The sequence below is a fragment of the Sphaeramia orbicularis genome, chromosome 18 (assembly GCF_902148855.1).
Source record: "Sphaeramia orbicularis chromosome 18, fSphaOr1.1, whole genome shotgun sequence".
Lineage (NCBI taxonomy): Eukaryota > Metazoa > Chordata > Actinopteri > Kurtiformes > Apogonidae > Sphaeramia > Sphaeramia orbicularis.
In genome coordinates this window covers 35,751,242-35,778,038 of record NC_043974.1, presented here as the reverse complement: position 1 = coordinate 35,778,038, position 26,797 = coordinate 35,751,242, and the positions used below count along the sequence as shown (strand labels likewise).

Here is a 26,797-nt window from a genome sequence, read left to right as displayed (position 1 = left end):
TTATTGGAGGATATAACAAGACTTTATTACTTTTGTGACATTTTTCAAAATGTTTTATTGTCATGTAAAAAATCAAGGTCAGTGAAGTTACCATATTTGGTTCCTTTCCTGTATGTATAAAAAAAAGATCCAAGAAGTGTATATATAAAAGTATGTGTGCATTGTTGCAGCCATTGTAGGTGAAGGATTTGTTGGGGGGAGGGGGGATCATCCCCAACATCCCTACTCCTGCTCAATGAATTTCATCCTGGGTGGGGGGTGGGGGGGCAACCAACCAACCAATTGAAATAACAGGCAGGTTATTAGTTAGTTTTCTCACCCCTATAGCTTACATTAATTCACAAACATCCCCATGAATTGGGGCACCATAAAGGGGGGGTAAACGTTGCAAATTCATGGGGCCCAGTATCGGTGGGGGGGCCCATAGAGTAGTGGAGGGGTCCAGTGGATACAGGTTAGAAGTTGAAAATTTCATGTAAAATCCATTGTGTAAGAGAGGTATAGACCCCTCACTTATGGACCACACCCCTATGTGTACCCCATGTACATGCACCCCCCCCCACAAAAAAAAAAAGAGAAACAACACCACCACCAACCCCCCCCCCCCCCCCCCCCCAAAAAAAAAAAAAACGAAGAAAAACACCACCACTACCCCCCCCCAAAAAAAAAAGAAAAACACCACCACCACTACCACCACCACCCAAAAAAAAAAACGAAGAAAAACAACAACAACACTACCACCAAATCTGTTTTTGGGTTTTTTTTCCAAATCACACCCTGGGTGTTCATTTGGGTACAATGTACAATTTCACCACTAGATGTCACTAAACACAGAACCTAAAGGATGTGAAAATCCTCCAGTTTGCACCTGACATTTTTCATTTTGAAATATAAGCCTTCGATTCACTTGAGCCCCTTTTACACAGCACTTCTATTACGGGAATGTTTCGCCTTTATTCCGAAACGACATCTGTATAAACGAAATGGTGGGATCATTGGCTCTGTAACGCCTCTGGAGGTAGGAACAGAGCTGGGATAAAGGTGGAACCATGATTCCAGAATGCTACGTAAAAGGAACACAAATTAAATCTTTTTCTGGTTATTCACATCTTTTTGTGAAAAGATAGTTTGTAAATGTAAATATTTTCATAATTTAATGTTTTTTTATTGCACTAAAATGAAGAGAAAAACTTTGAGTTGTCATTTATAGCAATAGCAGGGGTGTCAAACATGCGGCCCGGGGGCCAAAACCGGCCCGCCAAAGGTTCCAGTCCGGTCCACGGGATGAATTTGCAAAAAATACACTTCAGATATTAACAATCAAGGATGTTGAACTTGTTTTAGTTTAGGTTCCACATACAGGACAATGTGATCTCAACTAAAATAATAGCATAATAACCTATAAATAATGAAATTTTCTTAGTTTATTGTGAAAACCGTAATTTTACATTACACCTATAAATAATGACAACCTCATATTTTTCTCTTTGTTTTAGCGTAAAAACTTACAGTAAATTATGAAAATATTAACATTTACAAATTATCCTTTAACAATAAAATCTGAAAAACCTGAAATTTTTTTGAGTAAAATTTTAACATTATACTTCCTGTTATTAAATATTTTGTGCCTTTTGTGATCCAATCCATAATATGCATATATAAATGGTAAGTTGAGATGTAATATTGTTAAAATTGCACTTATTTTTCTCAAGAAATCTCAGTTTTTTCAGGTTATTCACATAATTTTTGTTTGGATATTTTGTAAATGTACATATTTTCATAATTTAATTTTGATTGCACTAAAACAGAGAGGAAAATTTGGAGTCATCATTATTTACAAGTTATTATGCTATTGTTTTACTGGTCCGGCCCACTGGAGATCAATTTGGGCTGAATGTGGCCCCTGAACTAAAAGGAGTTTGACACCCCTGCACTATACGCTGCGCTGCATCACCTTTGATTCCAGAACACAGGTCCGCTGTGTAAAAGTCCAGCCTGTTTCACCTCTGTTACTCCTTTGACTGTGGAAATCAGTCAGTGGTGGAAATAAGGTGGGATCATCATCTGACCTTTTTTCCAGGTTCTCTTTGTAAAAGTGTCTTTGGATTGCTCTATTTATACATTAACCCAGGGGTGTCAAACTCATTTTAGTTTAGGGGCCATATTCAGCTAAATTTGATCTCCAGTGGGCCGGACTAGAAAAATAATAACATAATAATATATAAATAACGATAACTCCAAATTTTTGTCTTTGTTTTAGTGTAAAACAAACCTCATTAAATTACGAAAATACTTAATTTTATAAACTATTCAAAAAAAAAAAAAAACCTGAAAAACTGAAATTTAAATTAAAAAATGTAAGAAAATTTAGTGCAATTTTAACAATATTATTCGTCAACTTATCATTTGTACATGTGCATTATGGATCAGATCTACAAAGACACTGAACACTGAGGAACAGGAAGAAAAATTGTTAAAACTGTGCTGAATTTTCTGTAGACATTTCAGGTTGTTCATATTTGTTCAGGTTATTCCTATTTTAGTGTTACAGGATAGTTTGTCAATGTAAATATTTTCATAATGTAATGTTTTTTGCACTAAAACAAAGAAAACAATTTAAGTTGTTAATTCTAGATTTTTTTTTTTTTTTGGCTTAATTCAAGATTTTTTTTACTTCATTAAAGATTTTTTTTGGGCTTATATCAAGATTTTTTTTGCTAAATTTGAGATTTTTTTGGCTTAATTGAAGATTTTTTTTTTTTTTTTTTTTGGCTTAATTCAAGATTTTTTCCTTCATTCAAGCTTTTTTTTTTTTTTTTTTTTTTTTTTTTTTGCTTAATTCAATTCAAGACTGTGGAATTTTTGCACTTGGCAAAAACATCCCAGAGGCCGAACTGGACCCTCTGGCGGGCCACATTTGGCCCCCGGGCCACATGTTTGACACCCCTGCATTAACCTGTATTTACTGATAAATTCCTTCCATCTATCCATGTGTTGACAGACAATAAAATCTTCCATGTAGCTGCGAACAACCCCGGATCTCACTTATAAGGATCTGTAGACTCCCCACCTTATTAATCCTAATACCACCCGCAGTCATTTCATACATTTTTAATACAGAAAACATTGATTAGAGCCATTCTTTGGAATATTTCTGCGATTTGGAAGATTTCAGCTCAATGTTATGATATTGTGTTGGAAAAATAATTAATAATTAAAGAACATAAATCAAGCTTGGAGCAATATTTGTGGATGATCGCAGATGCATGTGTGATATTTATTGCACTTGTGTGTGATGGTAAAGTTTATTATTGTGCAATCTAACGTCGCCCCAGTAAAAACTAAACGCTGTCCTGTGTAGTGTTGCACATATTAGGGCATGTTTGTCTTTTTGTCAAACTCTGGCAGGATGAAATAGATGTTTTAATATAAAAACTGTTTTGGCATTTCCGTGTTTGGACAAAGCACACAGCGGAGACTCGTATTAAAAAAGATGGAACGAAACCCAGCCTCCGAAAAGGTCGTAAATGTGAATATGCACCGTGAGATACTCAGATACCCAGGTACTGCCAGAAGGCTTATTTTTATGAATCTTTATTAAAAAATGATTAGGATGGGGCTTTATATAAAAGAGACTGCAAACGAATTAATTTAAGCGGAGCCTCCAACTATGCATGAGCTGCTCCTCGCACATGTGCTCCAGACAAACTGAACGCCGTAGTGCACAAAAACAAAACCACAGAGCTCGACAAATCCCCTGCGTATCCGCGTATCCGTGTCGACTCGCCTCGCTCCGTCTATGTGTGCGCGTGTGCACGGCCGCGGCGCCAGTCACGCTGTCACCAGTATCCTCCCCCTCCCACCCGCGACGTCTCGGGACAGGAAGGAACATGTTGGTCCGACCCCTAGGGAGGCGGCGGGGAGTCGTAGGTGGGTGGCGGAGGCGAACATTCATCAGGCTGTTGATTAGTGCTGGTCCTTTAGCGGCCCCTTCTGCAGCTCCACTGGTGTTTTCTCTGAAACGGACATGCTGATGTTTTTTATTGTTTGTGAGTTAACAGTTGTGCACTCTCAAAAACAGAGGTACCAGCTTGTACTTAAAAGGGTACAAATGCTTGTCACTGGGGGTGTACTTTTTTGACAGACATTTCTGTAGGGCTGCTCGATTATAGAAAAAAAAATAATCACGATTATTTTAGCAATAATTGAAATCACGATTATTAAAAATGATTATTTGTTAACCTTAAAGTTGTTTATTTTTTTCTTGCAAAACAATGTAAGATATAATCTTTAAATATAAATAAAGCTTTTAACCATTAAAACAAAGTATGTTCACTTTTGTACGAAACAAAAAAATCTGTGAATGCAAATAAGTGTACTGTAAATTCAACTATGTTTCCTTTTGTAAACAAATAGTGCACTGGAATTAAACTGCTATAGACTTGCCATAGAACTGGAGCAATAAAAAAAAAAAAAAAAAAACTCACGTAAAGTCCAAATTATAAATTCAAGTATGTTCAGTGTAGTATGAAACATAAATTCAGTGGCGTGCCGTGAGGTTTCAGTTAGGTTAATACGGGAGTTGCAACGTAAAGAGATTCGGAGACTGAAGATTGCATTGCGGACGAAGTTGTAGACAGAGTTTTTTTTATGTGTTTTAGTTTTTCATGAGATTATGATAAAGGTGGCGGTGGTTAAACTTTAGATGGTTAAAAAGGTTTGCTGTGTTACCGGTCGGTGCGGACACTACTAGGAAACACTTTTTGCACGTAATGGGTTTTTGCTCTTTGTCTTCTTCATCAAACCCAAAGTGATTCCATACAATTGAATTTGACTTGCCTTTTTTGTTTACCAAGCACTTCTGCTCCGATTCTCCTGCTATTTTTCCAGATCGCTAGGTACAACTTTCCTCTTGAGGCGGACCTGCTGGCTAGCTGGCAGCAGTAGCTTAGAGGGGGGCGGGGCTGAGCAGCTCATGGTAGCTTGCGTGCGCGTGAATTAAACAACTCAATATTAACAATCGTTTTTTCTCGATTACATCATTTTTGTAATCGTTGCGTGTAATAATCGAAATCGTAATTGAATTTCGATTAATTGCACAGCCCTACATTTCTGTACCCTTTCGAAATGGTCCATTTTTGTACCTTAAGTACTTTACATAGAAAGAAAACTCTCGTATAGTTAATAATGCCATGATGTGTAACCCTTTCATGCACGAATTATGAAAACCTTAGTCGAGATTTTTCTCCTGAGTGTTTTTATTCCTCTAGGCATAAAAAAAAACAATGCAATTGATTTTTTTTTTTTTTTTTTTTTTTTTTTTTTTTATGAACCTGTTTTTCATGGAGTTACAAACATGTCCACTCAACTGGACACCATGCATTTAATTCTTGAGGCAAAGAAACATGTATTTAACCCTTTCATGCATTAATTATGAGAACCTTAGTTAAGATTTTTTTTCTTGAGTGTTTTTATTCCTCCATAGGCATGAAAAAAAACAGTGTGATCAAGTTTGTTTGTTTTTTTCATAGAGTTACAAAAATGTCCATGCATGTAACTTTTGAAATAAAGGCACATGTTTAACCCTTTCATGCATACTGGTCACTACAGGGGACAGCTACTCTACAGCTGTTCACTTGTATACATGGATTTTGTTGTTCTTTTCGTTTTTTTGTTTTGGTTTTTTTTTACACTTATCTTTATTAAAGTTTTAATACACTACATATCTTTTCTGACATGAATTGGTAATATTATGTAGATCTCTCCTGAGCATAAACCCCCAGAATCACAAGCCCTCCCCATAGTTTTCACACAATTTACCAGTAAATACATGTTTCTGTGCATCAAAAATGAAACATGTGGTGTCCAGCTGAGTGGACATTTTTGCAACTTCATGAAAAATAGGTTCATAAGAATTTTTTTTTTCATTATTATTTTTTTTATGCATTTTTTAAAAATTATTTTTATTTTATTTTATTTATTTATTTTTTAGAGCAAAATTTTCAGTTGCATTGTTTTTTTCATGCCTATAGAGGAATAAAAACACTCAGGAAAATATTTTGATTAAGGTTCTCATAATTCGTGCATGAACCCAATATCAGAAAGTGATATGAAAACAATGAAATAAAAACATTTTTAGTGCTGCTAATCTGATGTCTTCTTACATTTTAACATATTCTAATGCTAGTAATTACTCATTTCATGGAGATAATATGCAAAAAAAAAAACTTCTTTTCTAACAAATGACAGTTGATTAACACTCAAACATGTTAGTGCAGATCAGGTTTATCAAGAACAGCAAAGTTACAGTAATGGTCTGAATGTCAGTGTATGGGGATGGTGCGTAAGTGTCCACTGTGTTGGCTGATATGGAACTAAAACATCAAAACCCATGAATATACAAGAGAACAGCTGGAGAAGAACTGTCCACTAGAGTGGCCTATGCATGAAAGGGTTAAATATAATATAGAGTAATTACAGTATGATATATAATAAATAATGTGCTAAGCCTAATGTTTGAACTATAATTCGGCCTACTGTTCAGTTCTCCTAGACTATAGCCTATTCTCATGGTCTACACACATTTTTGAATGCAGCAGGGTACCTTATAGTACAGATTTGTACTTTACATAACTTTGGACCCTTTTTCATAGTCTAAAGGTGCAATTCTGGCCTCCTAAAGACCAATATTGTACTTTTGAGAGAACATTCTTAAAAAATGGACTTATAGGTACATAAATGTTCTGATCTTGTACCTCTGTTTTTGAGAGTGTGTTGTGTAAGTTACTTCCAAACTGTAATCCATTACAGATTACTTATTAATGTAATTTAAAAGTAATTCCTTACCTTATGGCAGTGTTTTTCAACCTTAGGGTCGGGACCCCACGTGAGGTCGCCTGGAATTCAAATGTGGTCACCTGAAATTTCTAGGAATTGATAAAAAATAAAATAAAAAAACCTTACTAATAACACTGGGTTACAAAGAAATGTTTTTTGCAAGTTGTCTAGGTTTTTTCAACTGAATTAGGACCATTTTGCACCGCTAAATCCAAAAATGACATCTGTTTTTCTCAATCAGGTCAGGTTTTTTTGCTAATTTGATTTTTGAAAAATTTGATCTTCTCACAAAATTGATTACATTTTGTGACTTTATCAGTTGATTTTTTATATAGTTCTCACCCAAAATAGGTTTTAAGAGACAAAAAATCATTTTCTAACAGGATTCCTGTTAGGTACAATGGTGTATTCACCGCAGATGTAGCAGAATACGTCAGGCTTATTTTTGCAACATCTTCTAGTCGAAGCCATTTCATTCACCTGTAATATTAAAAAAAAACATTAATCATAAATTGGCAAAAGTAAAATCTTCAGAACTCGTTTATTGCAAGAAATATGAAAGAATTTTGTATCATATGATGTGAAAATGCCCATAAATGTAAGCAAAAATGTTAAAAAGCCAATATGTAGCATAGTTCAGAAAGTTGACCTGATTGAGCAAAATTAATGTGATTTTTGGATTCAGCACACCAAAATTATCCTAAATCAGCCCAAAAAACTTCAACAATAAATTTTTTGTTGACCACTGTAATAAATATATGGTGAGTTGACAGAGACAATCCCAATCCATAACAGACATGACAAACTGAAGCTGAAACTGAAGCACTGTGGTTCTGTTTATCTTTCAAATGTTCATTGTGGTCAGTTTCAGATGCTGCAGCTCTTTCATAATTCATAGTTTGAGTTCTTGTTTGTTCAGTATTAATTTGCAGCCTTGTAAATCCAAGCTGGACTGACTGTACATATCCTGACCAAGGAAAATAAAATTCTCACTTTGTGCAGTAATCTACACCTGGCTTTTCTGCCTCCGTCCATAATAATATACATTATATAGACTAAATGTCGTCTAAAATTAATGTTTATTTGCAACATAGTATAGCAAACTATTACATGATCAAAAACAAATTTATTTTAGCAAAAAAAAAAAAAAAAATTCTCTGTTTTGAATGTCTGGGGTCGTCAGAAATGTGTGATGTTAAATTGGGGTCACGAGCCAAAAAAGGTTGGGAACCACTGCCTTATGGTATTACAGGGTTTCTGTGGGTGATTAAAAAACATTAAAAGTCATTAAATAGATTTTGGCTGAATCCCAATTCACCCCTTGGCCCCTCCCCCTTACCCCTACCCCTCTGTTTTGCGCATACACTTATGTGAAGGGGTAGTGTTGTCCGATTCTCTATTAGACAGAAGGGAAGGGCTAAGGCGTGTGGCCGTTTGACCCTCGAAATGGAGGCTTTCCAGGACCACACTACAAACAGAGAAATTTCTCATAATTCTGTTCGAATCATCGGCCAGATTGCGGTAAACACAGCCAAAAAGTGCAGTAATGTGATGAAAGAAACACACAAACGTACGTATTTTCCTCATAAACAACTTAACCATTTGATCGGCCGTTTGAGGCGGTTTCAGTGTGCTATAGATCGCATTTCTGTGGTTTATAGTTGATAGCTGCAAAAAGACCATGGAACAGAGATGGTTACAGCTGCTGACGGCATGGTGAATGCTTTCGGAAACAAAGTTTTCGCATCTGTTAATAGCGACATCGATGACTACTGATGATGTAACATCGCAGTTTTGCGTGATATACAATTTGTGCAACGCCTGAATTATCACCTCATGCTAGCGCAAAAACTTTTAATCGAGAAATAAGAGTTTTGGTGAAATCGTCATTTTTTCATTAGGTAAATTTTAATGTGCAAGTTATATTTGCGCAATTTGTGGGGTCAGTGAAAAAGCAACTATTGTCTCTTTGGTTTGATGTAAAAAAAAAAAAAAGATTTGCAAACTATCATTTCAGAGTAAAATGTGAATAACATGAACAAATATGAACAACCTGAAATATCTTAAGAAAAGTAAGTGCAATAGATTAAAACTCAGACGTAATACTGTTGAAATTGCACTTTTTTTCTTGAAGGAATATTTTAGTGCATGTGTATGTCTATGCACTTCACACTGGACAATATAAGAGTTGCATTTTACAGTTTATATCTTGTTTCAGATTTTCTTTCATTGTGTCTTTGTCATTTAGACATTTTTTTTATCAATTCTTAGACAATTTTAACAACATAATAGTCCCTCTGTGATCTATTAGTGGTGTTAATTGTAAGCTGAGACATAATATTGTTTAAATTGCACTTATTTTTCTTATGATATTTCAGGTTGTTCATGTTATTCAAAATTTCATTTCATTTATGTATTGAATATATTCAGCCGATTCCGTAATGGACACAGTTTTAATGCAAACGTGCAACAGTTAAGGGGTTAAAACAGAGGAAGGGAGGGGCTTTGAGGAAATAATTAGTCCTCTATCAAAGTGGAAGGAAGTTATTTGGTCAGTGGGGCTGCCTAAGTGGTTATGAGCCCCCACATCCGGCCACAGTGGAGGGTCCAGACATCCAAATATACAGTACGTACAACACCTTTATCAACTATGATCAACTTTAGAAATAAGGAAAAAAAACTGACACAGCAAAACCACTTTTTTCTTCATTTCTGGTTAATTCATTCCTAAAAGTTAAACCAGGGTGTCAAACTCAATATACAGTCGCTGAAAAAATTCTTAGACCAACCTTGTTTTCTTCAGTTTCTTGTTCATTTTAATGCCTGGTACAATTAAAGGTACATTTGTTTGGACAAATATAATAATAATTAAAACCGCAAGCGGTGTTAAGGCCCTCGCCCTCCCATGCGACCGCCTCCCCACGCAACCGCTGAGGCCACCGACAGTGAGAGGACACTGTATCTTGGGCTCGATCTGGCATTCTGCAAGATAAGCACAGTTTTATACTTCTGACAATGACCGCTCAATCTCGAGCTCATCACAGCCACGCCCAACATTTGATCAAAAATGTAGGTGATAACTTTTGATCACACATGTGTGTAGGTGATTTTCACCCAGTTTGGTCCAAATTGGATGTAAACCCTAGGAGGAGATGATGAAAGTATGAGGGGTGGGATTTAAGAGGTCCACACTTCCACCCAATATGGCCAACTTCCTGTTGGGTTTAGGGCGGGGCCATAATGTAATTTTTTACTTGTCCTTCCATGTTCTATATCTGAACCAAGTTTCATGTTTCTATGTTGAAATTTTTTTGGGTGGGTTCCCATTCGCGCAATGTATTTTCATATTTTGAGGGGGCGTGGCCAAGTCATTTTTCAATATTTCGAAAATTCTTCTTGCTGGAAAATTCTCCTTTTCCACAGTGTAATTTTCAGTCTGTGTAACATTAGTGGAACACAGAGAGTTTTTCAGTAATAGTGTCCTTGTGGAAAAACCCCATTCATTTGAATGGTACAGTTTTGGTGTCGTCATGGCAACATGATTGTAAATAGAGGTGTGTCCTCATTGGCTTTTTGGTTCAGTTTGGCATGAGGGATGTATGTGCCAAGTTTCATGATCCTGTGTCAAAAATTTTTTTTCACTCCCATTCAAAAACTGTAGGGGGCGTGAGAGAGCCATTTTACAATCCAACCATACGAGTGACATATCATCGTGTTCAGGTTGTCATTTCGCACAAATGTTACATGGGTCAAACTCAATCTGACACTTTTTTTGCGAGATATACTCTCTTTTATACTTCTAAAAATGGCCGCTTCGTTGTGAGCTCATCACAGCCACGCCCAACATCTGATCAAAAATGTAGGTGATAACTTTTGATCACACATGTGTGTAGGTGATTTTCTCCCAGTTTGGTCCAAATTGGATGTAAACCCTAGGAGGAGATGATGAAAGGATGAGGGGTGGGATTTAAGACGTCCACACTTCCACCCAATATGGCCGACTTCCTGTTGGGTTTAGGGCGGGGCCATAATGTAATTTTTTACTTGTCCTACCATGGACTATGTCTGGACCAAGTTTCATATTTGTACGATGAAAAAAATTTGGGGAGGGCTCCCATCCGCATAATGTATTTTGATTTTTGAGGGGGCGCTACCGAGTCATTTTGCGATATTTTTTCTTGGCGACTTCAAATAACAAAATTTTTCACCAGGCTTGAATTTTTGGTCAAATAAAATTGACTTTTCGTTAACGTTCAGGGGGTCAAATTTGCATCCAAAGAGGTGAGAGAATAATAATAATAATAATAATAATAATAATAATAATAATAATAATAATAATAACGGAACCATGCGGTTTTAATAGGCCCTCGCCGACATGTGTGTCTGGGCTCGGGCCTAACAACAAAAATAGCTCATAATAGTTTCATTTCAGAGCTGATATCTATCCATTTTCCATGTTTTCTTGATAATAACCAAAATCACTTCAGTTCTTACATCAGTATCTATGGCATTGTACTGACAAAAACAGTGCTTTTAGGCATTCCATGTTTTCTTTTCTGTCTGTTTTAGTCACATGATACACACAGGAGTTGGTACTGGATTACATAGGCATTGTTTTTGATGATTTTTGATGGACTAATAATTTTTTCCGCAACTGTAGTTCTGGAGAACATTCAGCCCAATTGGATCTGAAGTGGGCTGGACCAGTAAATTAATAGAATAATAACCTATAAATTCCAAGAACTCCAAACTTTTCTCTTTGTATTAGTGTGAAAAAGTACAATTACATTATCAAAGTGTTTACATTTACAAACTACCCTTTAAAAAATGTGAATAACATGAAAAAGTTGATATTTCTTGAGGAAAAATAAGTGCGTTTTTAACAATATTCTACTCATTTTATCATTTACACATGTTCATTTCAACTTACAGATCACAGTAGAGCTACAAATACACAAAACGTTTAATAACAGGCAGAATATTGGTAAAAATGTTACTTATTTTTCTTAAGACATTTCATGATGGTCATATTTGTTCATGTTTTTTGCATTTTTTGTGAAATTTTTACCCCGCCCCGTGAAGGGAAGGCAAGGGATATTATTTTTGGTTCAGTTTGTTTGTTTGTTAACACTCTAGCAGCAAAACTATTGGTTGAATTCATACCAAATTTGTTTTATTGATTGCTAGTGACCCACAATAGATCTCATTGCATTCTGGGAAAAGTAGGTCAAATTTGTGATATTTTTAAATGAATTTTTAAATCTTTTTTTTTTTTCCCTATTTACTTGTAATGGGAAAATTTTCACATGCCTCTAGCAGCTAAACTATTGGTTGAATTCATACCGAATTTGGTTTTTAGATCACCAGTGACCCAGAATAGATCTCTTCATATTTTGGGAAAAGATGGTCAAAGTTTAAATTTTTTATGAATTTTTTTAAATATTGTTTTTCCCCATTTACTTATAATGGGCGAAATTTCACATGTTTGTAGCAGCAAAACTATTGGATGAATTCAGACCAAATTGGGTTTATAGATTGCCAGTGACCCAGAATAGATGTGATTACATTTTGGGAAAAGTAGGTTAAAGTTACAATTTTTTATGAATTTTTAAAATCTTTGTTTTGTTTTTTTTTCCCTCATTTACTTATAATGGGCAAAATTTCACATGTTTGTAGCAGCAAAACTATTGGTTGAATTCATACCAAATTGGGTTTATAGATTGTCAGTGACCCAAAATAGAACTCATTAAATTTTGGAACAAGTAGGTCAAAGTTACAATTTTTTATGAATTTTTAAAATCTTTTTTTTTTTTTGTTCCCCCATTTACTTATAATGGGCGAAATTTCACATGTCTGTAGCAGCAAAACTATTGGTTGAATTCATACCAAATTGGGTTTTTAGATCACCAGTGACCCAGAATAGATCTCATTATATTTTGGGAAAAGATGGTCAAAGTTAAAATTTTTTATGAATTTTTTTAAATATTGTTTTTCCCCATTTACTTATAATGGGCGAAAATTCACATATCTGTAGCAGCAAAACTAGTATTTGAATTCATACCAAATTGGGTTTATACATTGCCAGCGACCCAGAATAGATATCATTACATTTTGGGAAAAGTAGGTCAAAGTTACAATTTTTTATGAATTTTTTAAATCTTTTTTTTACCATTGACTTATAATGGGTGAAATTTCACATGTCTGTAGCAACAAAACTATTGGATGAATTTAGACCAAATTGGGTTTATAGATCACCAGTGACCCAGAATAGATGTGATTACATTTTGGGAAAAGTAGGTTAAAGTTACAATTTTTTCTGAATTTTTAAAATCTTTTTTTTCCCCATTTACTTATAATGGGCGAATTTTCACATGTTTGTAGCAGCAAAACTATTAGATGAATTCAGACCAAATTGGGTTTATAGATTGCCAGTGACCCAGAATAGATGTGATTACATTTTGGGAAAAGTAGGTCAACGTTTCAATTTTTTATGAATTTTTCAAATATTTTTTTTCCCATTTAATTATAATGGGCAACATTTCACATGTCTGTAGCAGCAAAACTATTGGTTGAAATCATGCCAAATTGGGTTTATCGATTGTCAGTGACCCAGAATAGATCTCGTTACATTTTGGGAAAAGTAGGTTAAAGTTACAATTTTTTATGAATTTTTAAAATCTTTTTTTTCCCATTTACTTATAATGGGCGAAATTTCACATGTCTGTAGCAGCAAAAGTATTGGTTGAATTCATACCAAATTGGGTTTATAGATTGCCAGTGACCCAGAATAGATGTGATTACATTTTGGGAAAAGTAGGTAAAAGTTCAAATTTTTAATGAATTTTTTTAATCTTCCCATTTACTTATAATGGGTGAAATATGTGCAAGTGTGTATTTTTTTTTTACTATTTTCCTCAGTGTTTCACTTCTGATCATTCAATAAGTTTTTTCAGTTTTTTTTATTTTTTATTTTTTTTATTTCAGATTAAATATCATCGACCAAAGCCAATCCTCCCCTCCTGCTGCTGCATCTTTGTCTAATACGTACGATTGTGACTGGATTAAACACAATGAACCTAAGAGTTTCAGAATAATAATGAGTCAGATGAGAAGCTGCGCACAGAAACAGAAATTAAAGATCCTGTCTAGACATATTGAAACGTCTGAAGGATTTTCGAAGACGGCATTAACACACAAGAGTTTTAAGTCAAATATTCCACACAGTTTTGATCTGCATGTATATTTTAAACACTCACAGTACGATGGAACTACATGCAGCTAAATGTCCTCATGCAAAAGTGCAGTGAACTTTATCCCACTGTGAATCATGTTTCTTCAGTTACTTTGTTGACTCAGTAAAGACAATAATATTCACATAACCATAATAAAAGAGGGGAAAAAAAAAAAAAAAAGCTGGTCATTTCCTGTCGAGTTAGCCGGCTGCGCTGTCTGTCCCTGACATTCTGCAGCTTCGAAAACAAACATTTCAGCTGTTCCAGACCCTGTATTCTCAGCCTGACCTGTTTGTTAAATTAATGCAGTTTCAGGCCGTTGTTAATTAACTCAGAAAGAACCAGAGATATTTTTGTTTTGATTTCCAAATACATTTTTACTGCACATTTAACCTTTTCTAAGTGATTTAGCACCATTAATTTGCATTTTTCTGTGTAAATCATGCACTTAACTATGATTTAATCCACTGATCATGTAGAAATTCCAAAGGTTGTTTTATCAAAATGAAGAAAACAGAAGGAAAAAATGTACTTTTTCAACAAATACATCATTAACTGAACATAAACCAAGTGTCTCTGTCCACTGTTTTTGTTTTGTTTTTACTTATGTTTGCTCATGTTACTTATTATTTTGTTGATTTATTATTCATATTTGTTCATTTTGATCATTACCTTGGCTGTTTTTGTTAATTTTGTTGCTTATTTTAATTAATTCATGAAGAACCAAAGATATTTTTGTTTTGTTTTTACTTATTTTTGTTTTGTTTTTGCTTATTTTGCTCATGTTACTTATTATTTTGTTGAATTATTATTCATATTTGTTCATTTTGATCATTACCTTGGCTGTTTTTGTTCATTTTGTTGCTTATTTTAATTAATTCATAAAGAACCAGAGATATTTTTGTTTTGTTTTTACTTATTTTTGTTTTGTTTTTGCTTATTTTGCTCACGTTACTCATTATTTTGTTGATTTATTATTCATTTTTGTTCATTTTGATCATTACCTTGGCTGTTTTTGTTCATTTTGTTGTTTATTTTAATTAACTCGTAAAGAACCAGAGATATTTTTGTTTTGATTTCCAAATACATTTTTAATGCACATTTAACGTTTTCTAGTGATTTCCATTAATTTGCATTTTTCAATGTAAATCATGAACTTAACTATGATTTAAGTCACTGATCGTGTAGGAATTCAAAGGTTATTTCATCAAAATGGAGAAAACTGACGGAAAAAACGTACTTTTTCAACAAAATCATCATTAACTGAACATAAACCCAGTGTCTCTGTCCACTGTTTTTGTTTTGTTTTTACTTATGTTGCTCATGTTACTTATTATTTTGTTGAATTATTATTCATATTTGTTCATTTTGATCATTACCTTGGCTGTTTTTGTTCATTTTGTTGCTTATTTTAATTAATTCATAAAGAACCAGAGATATTTTTGTTTTGTTTTTACTTATTTTTGTTTTGTTTTTGCTTATTTTGCTCACGTTACTCATTATTTTGTTGATTTATTATTCATTTTTGTTCATTTTGATCATTACCTTGGCTGTTTTTGTTCATTTTGTTGTTTATTTTAATTAACTCGTAAAGAACCAGAGATATTTTTGTTTTGATTTCCAAATACATTTTTAATGCACATTTAACGTTTTCTAGTGATTTCCATTAATTTGCATTTTTCAATGTAAATCATGAACTTAACTATGATTTAAGTCACTGATCGTGTAGGAATTCAAAGGTTATTTCATCAAAATGGAGAAAACTGACGGAAAAAACGTACTTTTTCAACAAATACATCATTAACTGAACATAAACCCAGTGTCTCTGTCCACTGTTTTTGTTTTGTTTTTACTTATGTTGCTCATGTTACTTATTATTTTGTTGATTTATTATTCATTTTTGTTTATTACCTCAGCCAGGAGGTATTGTGATCACTTTGCTTTGTGTTTGTTTGTTTGTTTGTTTGTTTGTTAGCAACTTTATGGGAAAACTATCACAACCATCTTTCCCAAACTTTACCCACAGATAGGCCTAGGCCCTGGGACCAACCCATTCAATTTTGGGCCAAATAGGCCAGAGTTCAAGGTCACAGCAAGGTCACAAAAGCTACAATTTTCCTATCTCTCATCATTGAGCAATTTTAGAAAACTCATTAAAAAAATTCAAAACGACTCTGATTAGCCTCCAATTTGATCCACCTGTAGCTTATAACAATATGTTGTATCTGGCACAAAATTGTTCACATCCACTGTGGAATGTGGACTCTGTGGACATTTCCATTTAACATTGAAAATCCCATTTACCACACATTTTTCATTAGAACTCAACAAATATTGGAATACAATATAATTGGACATACACATGACTGGTACCAAGCTTCAACTTTTTCTGCTGTATGGAACAACCTGGAAACGGTTTAATTTGAAAAGAAACAGTCGATCCACACATGCACACCGTTCGGGGTGCTTGGCGGAGGTTTGCGTTCTCTGAACACTTGTTTTATTCAATACTTTAGCTGTTTTTGTTCATTATGTTGCTCATTTTATCCTTTTTTGTACATTTTTTGCTCATTTTTTTCCAGATTACTTTTTTATATTTATTTATATTTACATATTTTTATACATTTTTGTTCATTTTATAGAATAATGTGTATAAACCAAGTGTGTCCATCCACTGTCATTGATCCAACTCCATGGGTTTTACTGGTGAACCAATGTTGTAGAAGGTGACGGTGTTTCCATGGTAACTACGAAGCCTCTGAATATCCAAATGGGTCATATCTGATGACAATGAAAAGATGATAAACTGTATTTTACACCAATTATTGACATGTATTGATAGAATTGGTGGATCAACAGGTATTAGACTTGCCATTAAAACATTTTTACTACATTAAAGGGGTCGTAGTTATTGATATTAGGGAAGTCTGGTACCTGATCACATTCAGTTCACAATTCATATATTCACTTCATATCTCTACAATCAAAAACACCAGCATCTTTGATATAACTTCACAGATCTTTATTCCAAATACTGTAATAATGATAATTTTTATTTTTTTTTATTAGAAATACTACCTTTAGCCTCTTCTGTTTCCTGTAAAAACCTCCACTCTCCACATCTCATTCTTGCTGTGCTGCTTTGTTTTCTGTTTCCCAAATGGGTCGTATCTGATGACCATGAAACGATGATAAACTGTATTTTACACCAATTACTGACATGTATTGATAGGTTTAACGGATCAGAAGTTATTAAACCATTTAGATCAGTAGGTGGTGGATGTTTGGGTGTTCGAGGGTTAATATTATGGGTTTGGCAGAGGATCAGGGTGTTACTTATTTGTGAAACGCTGCTCAACAAAGCGCTTGTGAAATGCTTTGAAACACTTTTAGCTGCGAGAGAACAAGAATAAACTCGATCTGAGGTTACAGGGACGAGCTGCATGTGTTGCGCCACTATTGTACAATCGGTCTGTCGTCGACAGCTCGACAAAAGGCAGCGTTTGTGAAGCGTTGGCAAAGGCGGTCCGGAGAGGCTTGTGGTTGACCGATGCTCGCCCAGAGTATGTGTCAGGAAGTGGGACTCCATGTGTCTGTGGGTGAACAGCTGACCATGATCAGGGTCCCATACAGACCATCACATTCATAATCACATGGTTTCCTCCCTGTCAACATCAGCGCTACAGTAACATCATCAGCTGCACGTTCTTCAGGCATCTACTCATTCCACTTTGAATATAAAGGCTGGTTTTTGCCATAGCTGCCATACCGTATGCTGCATATATTTCTTCTGTCTGTGGTATAGAGTTGGCCTTTTGTACAGTTTTAGTATTTATTTGTTGTTTTGTACATTGTCAGAATTTTTTAGTGTTTAATTTTAGTGTAATTTTGTGTGTTTTGCAAATTTTTTTTATATACAGTCTTTTTGCACAACAATCTGCTGCTAAACGGAGCTGTTCTATTCTATTCTATTCTATTCTATTCTATTCTATTCTATTCTGTTCTGTTCAATTCTATTCTGTTCTATTGTGTTCTATGCTATTATATTCTGTTCTATATGCTGTTGTGTTCTCTTTTGTTCTGTTCTATGTGATTCTGTTCTATTCTGTTGTGTTCTTTTCTCTTCTGTTCTATTGTGTTCTGTTCCATTCTGTTGTGTTCTATTCTATTCTATTCGGTTCTACTTTGCTTTTCTATTCTGTTCTTTTCTGTGCTATTGTGTTCTCTTCTATTCTGTTCTATTCTATGTGATTGTTTTCTATTCTTTCATTCTATTCTATTGTGTTCTGTTCTATGTGATTCTTTTCTACTCTCGTTTATTCGATTGTGTTCTATTCTATTTGGTTCTATTCTGTTCTGTTCTCTTCTATTGTGTTCTTTTCTTTTCTGTTCTATTCTATGGGATTCCTTTCTGTTCTATGCTATTCTGTTCTGTTCTATTATATTCGGTTCTATTCTATGCTTTTCTACTCTACTCTGTTCTGTTCTATTCTATGTGATTCTTTTCTATACTGTTCTGTTCTACTGTGTTCTATTCTATTTGGTTCTATTTTATGCTTTTCTATTCTGTTCGGTTCTGTGTTATTCTTTTCTACTCTGTTTTATTCTATTGTGTTCTATTCTATTATATTTGGTTCTATTCTATGCTTTTCTACCCTATTCTGTTCTGTTCTATTCTATGTGATTCTTTTCTATTCTGTTCTGTTCTATTGTGTTCGATTCTATTCTATTCGGTTCTACTTTGCTTTTCTATTCTGTTCGTTTCTGTGCTATTGTGTTCTCTTCTATTCTGTTCTATTCTATGTGATTGTTTTCTATTCTTTCATTCTATTCTATTGTGTTCTGTTCTATGTGATTCTTTTCTACTCTCTTTTATTCGATTGTGTTCTATTCTATTTGCTTCTATCCTGTTCTGTTCTTGTCTATTGTGTTCTTTTCTGTTCTGTTCTATTCTATGGGATTCATTTCTGTTCTATGCTATTCTGTTCTGTTCTATTATGCTCGGTTCTATTCTATGCTTTTCTACTCTACTGTGTTCTGTTCTATTCTATGTGATTCTCTTCTATTCTGTTCTGTTCTATTGTGTTCTATTCTATTTGGTTCTATTTTATGCTTTTCTATTCTGTTCGGTTCTGTGTTATTCCTTTCTACTCTGTTTTATTCTATTGTGTTCTATTCTATTCTGTTTGGTTCTATTCCATGCTTTTCTACCCTATTCTGTTCTGTTCTATTCTATGTGATTCTTTTCTATTCTGTTCTGTTCTATTGTGTTCTGTCCCATTATATTTGGTTCTCTTTTATGCTTTTCTATTCTGTTCTATTCTGTGTGATTCTTTTCTGTTCTGTTCTATTTTGTTCTATTATATTTGGTTCTATTTTATGCTTTTCTATTCTCTTCTATGTGCTTCTTTTCTATTCTGTTCTGTTCTATTGTGTTCTATTCTGTTCTATTTGCTTCTATTTTATGCTTTTCTATTCTATGTGATTCTTTTCTATTCTGTGCTATTCTGTTCTGTTCTGTTCTAATAACATTATTTTCTGAAAATACAGAGCCAGTTGGAGCTGGTTCATAGAGTACGTTTTCTGAAATCTGGTGATTCCAGGTGGATTTGAGGTGTTTATAACATCATATAATCTATTCTATAAATATATAAATCAAACAAACTTAAACTGTCGTCATCATTAGCTTGCGTCCACATGTTCCAAACTGAATGTACCGTACGTTTCTGTTGATATACAGTCTGTTAATGGTCAGACTTCAGTAGTAACTCATCGGAATGTTTGGGTCGTTGGATCGTATTTGACGTCCCCGCTCCGGTCCAGGTTTGATCCGATGACAGCCTAACGGTGGATAGTAATGCGTAGTGAACTGGAGGCAAAGGTAATCCAGATTTTCCATGTGACAGGACTGGGGGAGGCAGTTCAGTGTGGATCATGTCTGGATGGGAGTCTGCTCGTCTGCCCCGAGGAGCTTTTTGGCCAATAGCCCGACAAAACCCACGGTTCCTGTGCAGCGTCGGACTAACTCCCACGAGAGAGCGCCGGGGCAGCTGGGGCCCCCTCTAATAAGGAAGTGGGATTTTACCCCTCCACCCCCACCCCACCCCTGCGGACACACAACAACACACAGTCACAGAGCTCCACTCGCACCGTCTCTCAGAAGCTCCATACATGTCAGCAGCTGCCGGCGTCATCGCCAGCTCCAGCGGCGATGGTCGGCATGTGACAAACACAGCCAGAGCCTAAAGGCTTTTCTCTGGATTAAAGGGGCTTCAGGGTGTGGGGGGTGGGATGGGGATGGTGGTGGTGGTGGTGGTGGTGGGGGGGGGGGGTCACGGCCCTGCAGCACAGGTAGAAATCTTAAAGAACCACAGCAGAGAATGTGCAAGTATAGATCAAAATGCACCACAGATAGAGCCAACTCCATTTATGTACATCTGATACTTACATACCATTATTTACATTATTAACATTTTCTTTATAGATGGATACATCAAAAATATCCCAACATTACACCCTCAAATGTCTTGTTTGGTCCAGAACCCACAGATGTGGACTGCAACGTCACAGAAGGAGAAAGAAAAGACAAATCATTCAGATTAATGAAGCTGGAATCAGAATTTTTTTCTTAAATTATTATTACTGTTTTTATTATTATTAGTTGTAATAATAGTGTTATTATTTTTAGCAGTAGTAGTAACAGTATTAATATTAGTAGCAGTAATTGTAGTGATAGTAATAGTGTTAGTAATAGTAGTAGTGGTGGTAGTAGTAGCGTAGTAGTAGTAGTAGTAATATTCCTATTATTATTATTATTAGTAGTAGTAGTAGTAATATTCTTATTAGTAGTAATAGTAGGAGTGGTAGTAGTTGTTGTTGTTGTATTAGTAGTAGTATTATAGAAGTAGCAGTAGTAGTAGCAGTATTAATATTAGTAGTAGTAGCGGTAGTAGTAGTAGCATAATAGTAGTAGTAGTAGTAATATTCTTATTAGTAGTGATAGTAGTAGTAGTAGTTGTTGTTATTTTGTATTAGTAGTGGTATTATAGAAGTATTAGTAGTAGTAGCATTAATATTAGTGGTAGTAGTAGTAGTATAATAGTAGTAGTAATCATAACGGTAGTGGTAGTAATAGTGTTATTATTATTTGTAGTAGTAGTTGTTGTATTAGTAGTAGTTGTTGTTGTTCTAGTAGTAGTAGTAGTAGTAGTAGTAGTTGTTGTTATTGTCGTTGTTGTTGTAGTAGTGTTATAGAAGTATTAGTAGTTGCAGTAGTATTAATATTAGTAGTAGTAGTAGTAGCATAATAGTAGTAGTAGTAATATTCTTATTAGCAGTAATAGTAGGAGTAGTAGTAGTAGTTGTTGTTGTTGTTGTTGTTGTATTAGTAGTTGTATTATAGAAGTAGCAGTAGTAGTACCAGTATTAATATTAGTAGTAGTGGTAGTAGTAGTAGCATAATAGTAGTAGTAGTAATATTCTTATTAGTAGTAATAGTAGTAGTAGTAGTAGTAGTAGTAGTTATTTTTGTATTAGTGGTAGTATTATAGAAGTATTAGTAGTAGTAGTATTAATATTAGTGGTCGTGATAGTAGTATAATAGTAGTAGTAATAGTAATGGTAGTGGTAGTAATAGTATTATTATTACTTGTAGTAGTAGTAGTTGTATTAGTAGTAGTTGTTGTATTAGTAGCAGTGGTAGTATTATAATAGTAGTAGTAGTAGTAGTAAAATTAGTAATAGTATTAATATTAGCAGTTGTTGTTGTAGTAGTAATAGTAAAATTAGTAACAGTAGTAGTAGTAATAGTATTAATATTAGTAGTTGTAGAAGTAATAGTATTAATAGTAGTAGTAGTAGTAGCAGTAGTATTTATTTTTAGTATTATTAATAGTAGTTGTAGTAGTAGTAGTAGCAGTAGTATTTATATTTAGTATTATTAATAGTAGTAGTAGTCGTAGTAGTAGTAGTAGTATTTATTTTTAGTATTATTAATAGTAGTAGTAGTCGTAGTAGTAGGAGTAGTAGTAGTAGTAGTCTTCCTGGGTACCACACCAGACTTACATCTGACATACATGATGACATGTATGTAGATAAACATACTGTTGTAACGTTCTAAAGTCAGTTCTTCAAATACACAGTGTATATCAGATCTGGAGTCCACACCAGACTGGTATATAATAACTAATAATCATACGTTTTATTTGTCGTGCACTGAACACCTGTGATAGACGAGACACAACACATCATATGAACATAAAGTAAACTGTCCACATACGTACACAGTTCATCTGAGTCTACAGACAAAGGCTGGGTTTGAAGTGTTTCATTTGTATTAAATGAGCTAAAACACATTCTTTTCCACTTGCGAACATTGCAAAACTTAAATGTAGGGTATCGCTTTAAACAACAAACCTCTCTTTTGCAGCATGAGATGGGTGATAACACAAGCATGAACATTGGCTTTCAAAACACACACAGTGCACACATTCACGACAAACGCAGTCACCTCCCACATTCTCAAACGCTACTTGTTTACCTATCTCACATTATGAACCCAGGGCTGACTTATTGGATGTAACACATTAAGCCTAAAAATCACTAAGCCCGTCTCCTAATCTGCACAGACATGTTCAATGATCAACCCAATCTTTAACCTTGGCGTTTCAGCTTGAACAAATAGGCCGGTCTGGAAGTATGCGTCGCATTAGCTTAGCCATGCAGCTGTAGAACGCATCGATTCCCTCATCCCTGATTGAACGCGCAACAGGGCATTAGCTTGGCCAGCCGTGGCCTTCGCCGAGTGTGTGTGTGTGTGGGGGGGCGTTCCAAAACCCACTCCCTCCTTCCTTCGCCGGCCTCTCTCTCTCTCTCTCTCTCTCTCTCTCTTAAGGTCATGTTTGGTTTACTAATTGTTTATTGTTCCAAAGAGTTTCTCTTCCCCCCCGAACCCAAGTTTCCACGGTCTCCGACAACTGTCTATTTCTGGTCTTCCATCTGGGGGCAGTTGAAGGGGTCAGAGGGGTCTACTGCGTGGGGGGGGGGGTCATGAAGATGTGGCAGAGTGGGATCATGGGAGATGGGAGACATGGTCGTTAGGCGGAAGTTCAGTATAAGTATTTAAGGCGGAGGTCAGCTGATGTACAGGAGGGCGGGGCCAACGGGGGAGATACTACCTTTAACCCTTTACTCTGAAATTAAAAACCTGAGTGTGTTATTAGAGGAAATAACAAGACTGTAGTACTGTTGGGAAGGTTTTCCAGATTTATTTTATTGTTATGTAGAAAATCAAGCTCAGTGAAGTTATCATATTTGGTTTCTTACCTGTAAGTGGCAAAAAAATAATAATAATACAAGAAGTAAATATAAAAAATACAAGAAAAACACAATTAAGGTGAACATATATTGTAGAACATTAAACCAACGTAAGTGCTGATCCAGAACCCTGTCAACGTCTACATTATCCCTTTGAACATTATAAGGATAAGTTTATAAGGTAAGATATAAGAGAAGATAAGTTTATAAGGATAGGATAAGATAAGATGTTATAAGATAAAGATAAGTTTATAGGTATAAGAATAAATATTATAAGATAAGTTTAAAGTATAAGGTAAGATATTATAAGATGAGATAAGTTTATAAGGGTAAGATAAGATATAAGATAAGTTTGTAAGTGTAAGATAAGATATTATAAGATAAGATAAGTTTATAGGTATAAGTATAAATATAAGATAAGTTTAAAGTATAAGGTAAGATATTATAAGATGAGATAAGTTTATACGGATAGGATAAGTTTATAGGTATAAGATAAGATATTATAAGATAAGTTTATAAGGATAGAATAAGATAAAATATAAGATAAAGATAAGTTTACAGGTATAAGGTAAGATATAAGATAAGTTTGTTAGTGTAAGGTAAGATATTATAAGATAAGTTTAGAAATTTAAGGTAAGATATTGTCAGATAAGATAAGTTTATAAGGATAAGATACGATATAAGATAAGCTTATAAATTTAAGGTAAGATATTATAAGATGAGATAAGTTTATAAGGATAAGATAAGTTTATAAATTTAAGGTAAGATTTTGTCAGATAAGATAAGTTTACAAGGATAAGATAAGATATAAGATAAGTTTATAAATTTAAGGTAAGATTTTGTCAGATAAGATAAGTTTACAAGGATAAGATATAAGATAAGTTTATAAATTTAAGGTAAGATTTTGTCAGATAAGATAAGTTTACAAGGATAAGATAAGATATAAGATAAGTTTATAAATTTAAGGTAAGATATTATAAGATGAGATAAGTTTATAAGGATAAGATAAGTTTATAAATTTAAGGTAAGATTTTGTCAGATAAGATAAGTTTACAAGGATAAGATATAAGATAAGTTTATAAATTTAAGGTAAGATTTTGTCAGATAAGGTAAGTTTATAAGGATAAGATAAGATAAGATATAAGATAAGTTTATAAATTTAAGGTAAGATATTATAAGATGAGATAAGTTTATAAGGATAAGATAAGTTTATAAATTTAAGGTAAGATTTTGTCAGATAAGATAAGTTTACAAGGATAAGATATAAGATAAGTTTATAAATTTAAGGTAAGATTTTGTCAGATAAGATAAGTTTACAAGGATAAGATATAAGATAAGTTTATAAATTTAAGGTAAGATTTTGTCAGATAAGATAAGTTTACAAGGATAAGATAAGATAAGATATAAGATAAGTTTATAAATTTAAGGTAAGATATTATAAGATGAGATAAGTTTATAAGGATAAGATAAGTTTATAAATTTAAGGTATGATTTTGTCAGATAAGATAAGTTTACAAGGATAAGATATAAGATAAGTTTATAAATTTAAGGTAAGATTTTGTCAGATAAGATAAGTTTACAAGGATAAGATATAAGATAAGTTTATGAATTTAAGGTAAGATTTTGTCAGATAAGATAAGTTTACAAGGATAAGATAAGATATAAGATAAGTTTATAAATTTAAGGTAAGATTTTGTCAGATAAGATAAGTTTATAAGATAAGATATAAGATAAGTTTATAAATTTAAGGTAAGACATTATAAGATAAGTTTGAGGAGAGGATAAGATATTATAAGATAAGTGTATAATGAACTGCTCATTCAAACAGGTGATGGTTTTATGGGCCTAAGTGACAGAAGAACTCATGAAATCCAGCTGTATTTACTGTGATGATGCTTTTTCATACTTCTGTACAGTCCTGCAGACTTCTGCTGAACACAGTGACCTGGACCGGACCCAAAGTCCTGGACTGTTTTATTATTTCAGTCTGCCCCTGGGGTCAGGATGATCCTGCAGATCGTCTTTATATTAAATCCACTTCCTGTGCGCGGTCCTCAGGTTCCTGATGTGTGATGGTGGCCGCGGCCGGCTGTGACGGGCGTTGCCGATTGCCTCTCGTGTCCAATTAGAAACCAGGACGAGCGACCCCCGACTCCAGCTCCCGGAGCAGCGTTACCGTCGGTGAGTTCCCGCCCACTTGACAACCGTACGTCTCAGCAGGACAAGACAAAAGGTGTAAATCACACCTCCACACCTCGCTGTGTGCCTTTCCCTTCTGGCACACTGTCTGATTTCTACGTGTAGATTTGTGGAAAAAGCTGTGAAAGCCGGTGTTTTTTTAATTTTTTTTTTTTTTGTGCCAAAGACATCTGCTGGAATGAACATGAACGTAACAAACCATATTGACAGCATGTCAGCTTTCATCTGTGTACGGTTCCACTTTTTGCAGAACAGAAAATGTGGTGAAAACAAACCCCCGGATCGCTGGAGTTCAGGGGTGTCAAACTCATTTTGTTTTGGGGGCCACATTCAGCCCAATTTAATCTGAAGTGGGCCGGACCAGTAAAATAATAACTGTGGAAAAAAGTAGAATTAAATTATGGTAATGTTAATGTCTACAAAAATCTGAATAACATGAACAGCTGGAAACATCTAAAGAAAAACAAGTCCAGTTTTAATGATACATAATTATTAGATTTTTTTTTTTGCTTAATTCAATTTATTTATTTATTTATTTTGCTTAATTCAAGATTTTTTTTGTTTTGGCTTAATTCAAGATTTTTTTTGTTTGTTTTTGTTTTTGTTTTATTCAAGTTTTTTTTTGGCTTAATTCTATTTTTTTTTTTTTCTTAATTCAAGAATTTTTTTTTGCTTAATACAAGATTTTTTTGGCTTAATTCAAGATTTTTTTTGCCTAATTCAAGATTTTTTTTTTTTTTGCTTAATTCAAGATTTTTTTTTCTTAATTCAAGATTTTTTTGGCTTAATTCAAAAATTTTTATTTTGCTTATTTCAAGATTTTTTTTATTAAGTCAAGATTTTTTCGCTTAATTCAAGATGTTTTGCTTAATTCAACATTTTTTTTGCTTAATTCAACTTTTTTTGCTTAATTCAACTTTTTTTTTTGGCTTAATTCAAAATTGTTTTTGTTTTTTTTTCTTAATTCAAGATTTTTTTTGCTTAATACAAGATTTATTTTTGCTTAATTAAAGATTTTTTTATGTTGCTTAATTCAACATTTTTTTTGGCTGAATTCAACTTTTTTTGCTTAATTCTAGATTTTTTTTTCTTAATTCAAGATTTTTTTGGCTTAATTCAAAATTTTTTATTTTGCTTATTTCAAGATTTTTTTATTAAGTCAAGATTTTTTCGCTTAATTCAAGATGTTTTGCTTAATTCAACATTTTTTTTGC

General features: G+C 33.9%; 1 protein-coding gene across 1 annotated transcript in view; it reads left to right on the top strand.

The window, feature by feature from the left end:
• LOC115438344 (RNA-binding protein with multiple splicing-like) overlaps positions 1-26,797 on the top strand; it is a 136,309-nt gene that overhangs the window by 107,787 nt on the left and 1,725 nt on the right. The window contains exon 7 of the mRNA XM_030161921.1: positions 25,443-25,565. The gene's annotated coding sequence lies outside the window, so the exon portion shown is untranslated. The remainder of the gene's footprint in view (positions 1-25,442; positions 25,566-26,797) is intronic.